Genomic DNA, 6,303 nt, shown 5'->3' on the forward strand with positions numbered 1-6,303 from the left:
GGGCTGCTAGTTTATTGTGCACCCCATACCCATCCTCAAGATAACCTCAAGATCCTGTGAGCGGTAGCGCAAAAGCAATACAGAGGGCACAAAAGGTCTTTATCAGACCTCATCTTAGATTATTACATAAACAATTTCATCTATCCTTCACACCTTATAGTTACAATGTCAGCTAGTTACAGAGAAAGTGCTATCGTTTCGGTCCGTCCTGGACCATTATCAAGTCGATTATGATGAGACGAGATTGATTGATGAAGATTAAGCCACCCAAAAGGTGGCACGGGCATGAACAGCCCGTAAGTGGTGGCCCTTTGGAGCCATTACCAGTATCAAGAGCTGATACTGGAGATCTGTGGAGGTGCAACGTTAGCGCGTACTGCACCCTGTGTGACGGGAGATGTCTCCCGTGTGAGATTGATTGATTGATTGATAAAGATTAAGCCGCCCAAGAGGTGGCACGGGCATGAATAGCCCGTAAATAAGACGAGGGAGGCAAGGACATTAAGTAGGCAAGAGAGAGAGAGAGATGAAGTGATGGAAATCTTTGAAGATCAAGGCAAAAGGTACGGGTACAATTCATTGTGTCGGGGGACAGGCAGCCAGAGTGTATTCATACATGTTAGGCTTATATCTACGTCCCTCCCCCCAAAAGGATAAATTACTGACCCCGCCCAGGATGCAATCCTACAACAAGCTGACTAACTCATGTGTACTTATATGTGCTAGTTACCTTGCGATGATTTCGGGGCTCAACGTCCCCGCGACCCGGTCCTCGACCAGCAGGCCTCCCGCTGCTAGATGAACATAGGCACTATGTAATAGGAAATGTGCCCAACCATTTCTGTCCCGCCTGGGGTTCGAACATGGAATTTTAGATTGTAAGTCGAGAACGAACCCGACTGTACTACCGCGCCACTCATAATAAAATTTAATCTAAAAGTAATAAAATAAATATAATAATAGTAAATAAATCATAAAATAATAAAAGTAAACAATAAATATATTATAAACAATTATAATAAAGATAAATGAAATGAAAGGTTAATTAACAGCTTTTATTCTGATAGATATTTACTACTAGGTAAACTCTGGCCCCAGACAGCACTCAGCCCCCCTAACTAAAGTCCTTTAACATGTTAGATATTAAGTCACTGCACATCCTCTCATGTGTACTCTATATATTTAAAACTCTGCTGAACTGTAATGCCAATCCTGACCTTAAACGCTTCCTAGAAGGTTGTAACAGAACCCTTGGGCACCACACCAGAAACAAATACCTATTCGCTACTAGAAATGCTCTACAAATCAAGGGACCCAGAATGTTTAATGACCTTCCCAATCTTGTCTAAGGTTGCACCTCTCTCAACCAGTTCAAGAGAAAAACTTTGTACTACCTAATCACTTCCACGTGATTAGCAAAAAAATGTGTTAAAGTAAATTACTTTAAATTGTAGAAACATGTAGAATAATTACATTTTGAGAAACAAATAAAGAACATAAATTATAAGATAATTTTCTTTACAGAAATACAGAGTATTATGATAGCTAAGGAGGAGCATGGGTATACAACACAAGGAGCAGCATGGGTATATAACATAGGGAGCAGCATGGATATACAGCAGAGAGCAGCATGGGAATACAATACGGGTCCCAATAGTACAATCGGGTTCGTTCTCGACGCACAATCGAGAATTCCGGGTTCGAATTCCGAGCGGGGCAGAAATGGTTGGGTACATTTTCTTTCTCCTGTTCACCTAGCAGTAAATAGGTACCCGGGAGTTATTCAGCTTCTTGTAGTGTTGTATCCTGGGCGAGGTCAGTAATTCGGCCTTAGGATGGGGGGTGGGGGGTGGAGCTCGATATAAGCCTAACGTGTATGAATACACTCTGGCTTCCTGTCTCCCGACACAATGAATTATTATTATTATTATATACAACATGCAAGTAAGTAAGTAATTATCAAAAGAAGGCACCAAACCGGGAAGGCTATGTAGCACCATCAAATACGCAAAATAATCAGAGGGCGCTAAATATCACCAAGGATGCCAATACGAGAACAAAAACGCATAAGGCGAACGATATCAAAAGTATCCGAGTCACCAAGAATTCTATCGAGGGACAGGTGACCGCGAGGGGCGGTCGGAAAGCAAGACACACGCTCGTCCTGGAAGTCAGGACATTCAAGAAGGACATGCACGACCGTAAGAGGGACAATGCAACTAGGACAATAAGGAGCAGGGCGGCGCTCCATCAAGTGACCATGGGTTAAGCGAGTATGGCCAATACGCAACCTCGCCAGAGCTGTTTCCCACCGCCGGTTACGGTGGAAGGAGGACGGCCACGAGGAAACACAACATTTAAGAGTACGTAGCTTGTTACCAGTAACAGACAACCAAGAAGCCTGCCAACGGGTAAGGACTGAGGAATGGATAACCGGGTAAAAGTCGGAATACGGAATGCCTTTACGAGAGATGGGACAAGAGCGGACAGCTTCCTTAGCGGCAGCATCCGCACGCTCATTTAAAGACACACCAATATGGCTGGGAACCCAACAAAACTCAACCGACTTAAATTTACTGTGAACGAGAAACAGCCAATGCTGGATCTCGACAACTACTGGATGAACCGGATTAAAGGACCCGAGAGCCATGAGAGCACTACGAGAGTCAACAACAACCACAAAGGAAGACTGACAACGAGAAAGCAGGAGACGAAGAGCATAGAGAATAGCATAAAGTTCCGCTGTAAAGATGCTAGTCTCCGGAGGTAAGCGACACATATAAGTGCGATCAGGAAAAACAACAGAGTAGCCAACACCGTCCGCTGAGTTAGACCCATCGGTGAAGACAGAAACGGAGCGGGAGTGAGAAGAAAAGTGCTCGAGGAAAAGGCGTTTTAGAACCGTAGGAGGGGTAAAAGCTTTAGTGATACGGGTCAAGGAAGTACAAAACCGCGGAAGAGGGACCCTCCACGGGGGCAAAGAAGGAACAACACGAGGAGAAACATCAGAAATACGAACGGAGAGAGAATCCTGTAGGCGAGATAACCGGACAGAAAGAGGGAGGTGGTGAAGAGGAACAGGAACCGCAGGAGGGGTAAAAGTTAAAGCACGACAGAGGCGAGAGGAAGGATGTTGCAAGGACCGCGCAAGATAGCGAAGACAGTAGCGATTACGGCGGTCCGGAGAGACAGGAAGCCAGTGTCAACATACAAGCTAAGGATGGGAGTCGAACAAAAGGCACCAGAACTGAGGCGCAACCCAGTATGGTGCAAAGCATCAAGACGGCGAAGAGTAGAAGGAGAAGCAGACGAGTAAGCAGGGCAACCATAATCGAGCTTAGACAGGACGAGAGAGGAATGTAAAGCAAGGAGAGTGCGCCTATCTGCCCCCCAAGAAGTATGGGACAAGACCCGAAGGAGGGTAAGGGCCTTAGAGCACTCAACACGGAGGTAAGAGATATGGGGAGACCAAGACAAACGAGTGTCAAGGAATAACCCCAAAAGCTTCGCGGAATCTTTGTACTCAAGGGGATGACCATAAAGTGACAAAGAGGGACGAAGAACAACCCGTTTCCGCGTAAAAGTCATGGCACAAGTCTTAGAAGTAGAGAACTTGAAGCCATGACCTGTGGCCCAAGACGACACGGCATCAATTGCAAGTTGAAGCCGGCGTTGAAGGAGAGGCGAATCATCACCCTGACAACAAAGGGTAAGATCATCGACATAGAGAGCGGAGAAGACACCAGAAGGAAGAGAGGAAAGAAGACCATTGAGGGCAACCAGAAAAAGAGTAGTGCTCAGAACACTACCCTGGGGCACACCTTCGTATTGCTGAAAAGAGGGAGAGAGAGCGGTACCAAGGCGCACCCGAAAGGAACGACGAGAGAGGAAGCTGCGGAGAAAGAGAGGGAGATGACCACGAAGGCCAAAAGAATGAAGTTGAGATAGGATATGATAACGCCAAGTGGTGTCGTAAGCCTTTTCTAGGTCAAAAAGGACGGCAACAACGGAGGTCTTCGCAGCAAAAGCAGTACAAATATAGACCTCCAAGTTCACCAGGACATCTGTCGTGCTGCGGCACTTGCGGAAACCAAATTGAGAAGGGGAGAGGAGGTGATGGTGTTCCAGGAACCACATCAGACGAACGTTAACCATTCGTTCAAAGAGTTTGCAGACACAACTTGTGAGAGCAATAGGGCGAAAGTCCTTAGGGGATGTACCCAGAGACCCCGGTTTGCGAACAGGGAGGACAACGGCATCGAGCCAGTCCTCAGGGACTGACGACGACTCCCAGATCCGATTATACAGATTCAGTAAATACTGAGACGTGCTCGGAGGGAGATGGTGAAGCATCTCATAATGAATACCATCAGAGCCCGCCGCCGTAGAACCGCAGAGGGCCAGGGCAGAACGAAGTTCAGAGAGGGAGAAGGGATCATTATAGGGAAGCTGAAGATGAGTGCAGAAATCTAAAGGACGAGACTCAAGGACAGGTTTACGAAAAAGGAAAGATTGGGGAAGATGAAGACCAGAGCTAACAGAAGAAAAGTGGGAACCCAGTTCGGAAGCGACCTGCAACGGGTCCGCCACAACAGTATCATGGAGGTGAAGGACCGGTGAAACATCGGGAACGAACTTACCCGCTATCTTGCGGATACGCTTCCAGATCTGGGCCAGAGGGGTCTCGGACGTAATTGTTGAGACATAAGATGCCCAACATTCACGTTTAGCCGTACGGATGGCCCTACGGGCCACCGCACTCGCTTTCTGAAAGAAAAGAAAAGAATCGGTCGTCTGCCTACGGCGGTGCCTCTTCCAGGCTGCACGCTTACAGCGGACAGCCCGAGCACAGTCCGCATTCCACCAGGGAACGCACTTCCGTGGACCCCGAGAGGAAGAGCGAGGAATAGAGCGGAGGGCAGCGTTGAAGACAGTGTCATGAAAAAGGAGGAGAGCGCGAGAGAGAGGCAGAAGGGAGAGGTCAGAGAGAGCAGCACTGAGGGTAAATAGGGTCCAGTCTGCCTTAGCAAACTGCCACCTAGGGAAAGAGAGGGAAGGGCGAAAAGAGAAAAAGGAAACAAGGATGGGGAAATGATCACTTCCATGGAGGTCATCAAGAACCTGCCACGTGAAATCTAAGTAAAGAGAAGAAGAGCAGAGAGAAAGATCAAGACAAGAAAAGGTGCGAGTCCGAGAGTCCAAATGAGTGGGCTCGCCAGAATTCAGAAGAGACAGGGAAGAAGAGAGGAGAAACGGCTCAAGGAGGCGACCCCGGGTATTCGTCAGAACGTCACCCCAAAGAGAATGACGACAATTGAAGTCACCCAGCAGGAGCACAGGCTCCGACAAGGAGTCTAGGAGGTGTTTCAAATCAGGAAGAGAGAGCGGGACACTCGGGGGGAGATAAATGGAACAAACTGTGTACCATTTCCCCACAAAGATACGAGCAGCAGAACAATGGAGAGGCGAAGGAAAAAGTAAAGGAACAAAGGGAACATCAGCCCGAATCAAGAGAGCAGAAGAATTAGAAGCCCCAGCAATGGCTGGGGAGGGGGAGAGAAAGGAATAGCCACGAAAACGACCAGGACGAGCACCAAGCATTGGCTCCTGGAGACAGACACAAAGGGGCGAAAACCGCGAAATCAGAAGTTGGAGTTCGAGGAAATTGGCGTAATAACCTCGAATGTTCCATTGAAGAATGGACAACGACGAGAAGAGAAAGGACAAAAACAGAGAACAAGGAAGAAACAAAGGCGAAAGAGCAACAGAGCACGTTAAAGAATATCAGGGTCGGGATCAGGGTTAGCAAAGTCAGGGTTAGGGGGCATGGGTAAACTGAGCAAAGACGGAGGGAAGGAAACGGGAGAACAGATCAGAGGTGGGCGGGCAGGGTCTGGAGGAGGAGGAGGAGGAGGAAGAGGAGGAGACAACGGAGAGGAGCAGTCAAGGACAGCAGCTGGAAGAGGGGGAGTAGAAAGAGGGGAGCGCACCCCAGCAAGAGCAGCAACCGAAAGGGAAGCAGGGGCCAAAGAAACCTCCATAGCAGGAACAGGGGGCGCAAGCACTGAAACGGGAGGGGAAGGAGCAACAGAGCCAGAAGGAGGAGCTGAGGAAGAAAGCGAAGCCTTCTTACCCGCCGGGGAAGAGGAAGGAGAGGAGCCAGGCTTACGCTTCTGACTTAAAGAGACCGGTGTCCCAGCAACTACGTACCGGGCAACGGATTCCAGTGTCTCAACAGGAGAAGCCGAACGAGAGCACACACGACGGCCGTTAGGAGAGCGATGGACATCCGCCCGCACCGAC

The sequence above is a fragment of the Procambarus clarkii genome, chromosome 37 (genome assembly GCF_040958095.1).
Source record: "Procambarus clarkii isolate CNS0578487 chromosome 37, FALCON_Pclarkii_2.0, whole genome shotgun sequence".
Classification (NCBI taxonomy): domain Eukaryota; kingdom Metazoa; phylum Arthropoda; class Malacostraca; order Decapoda; family Cambaridae; genus Procambarus; species Procambarus clarkii.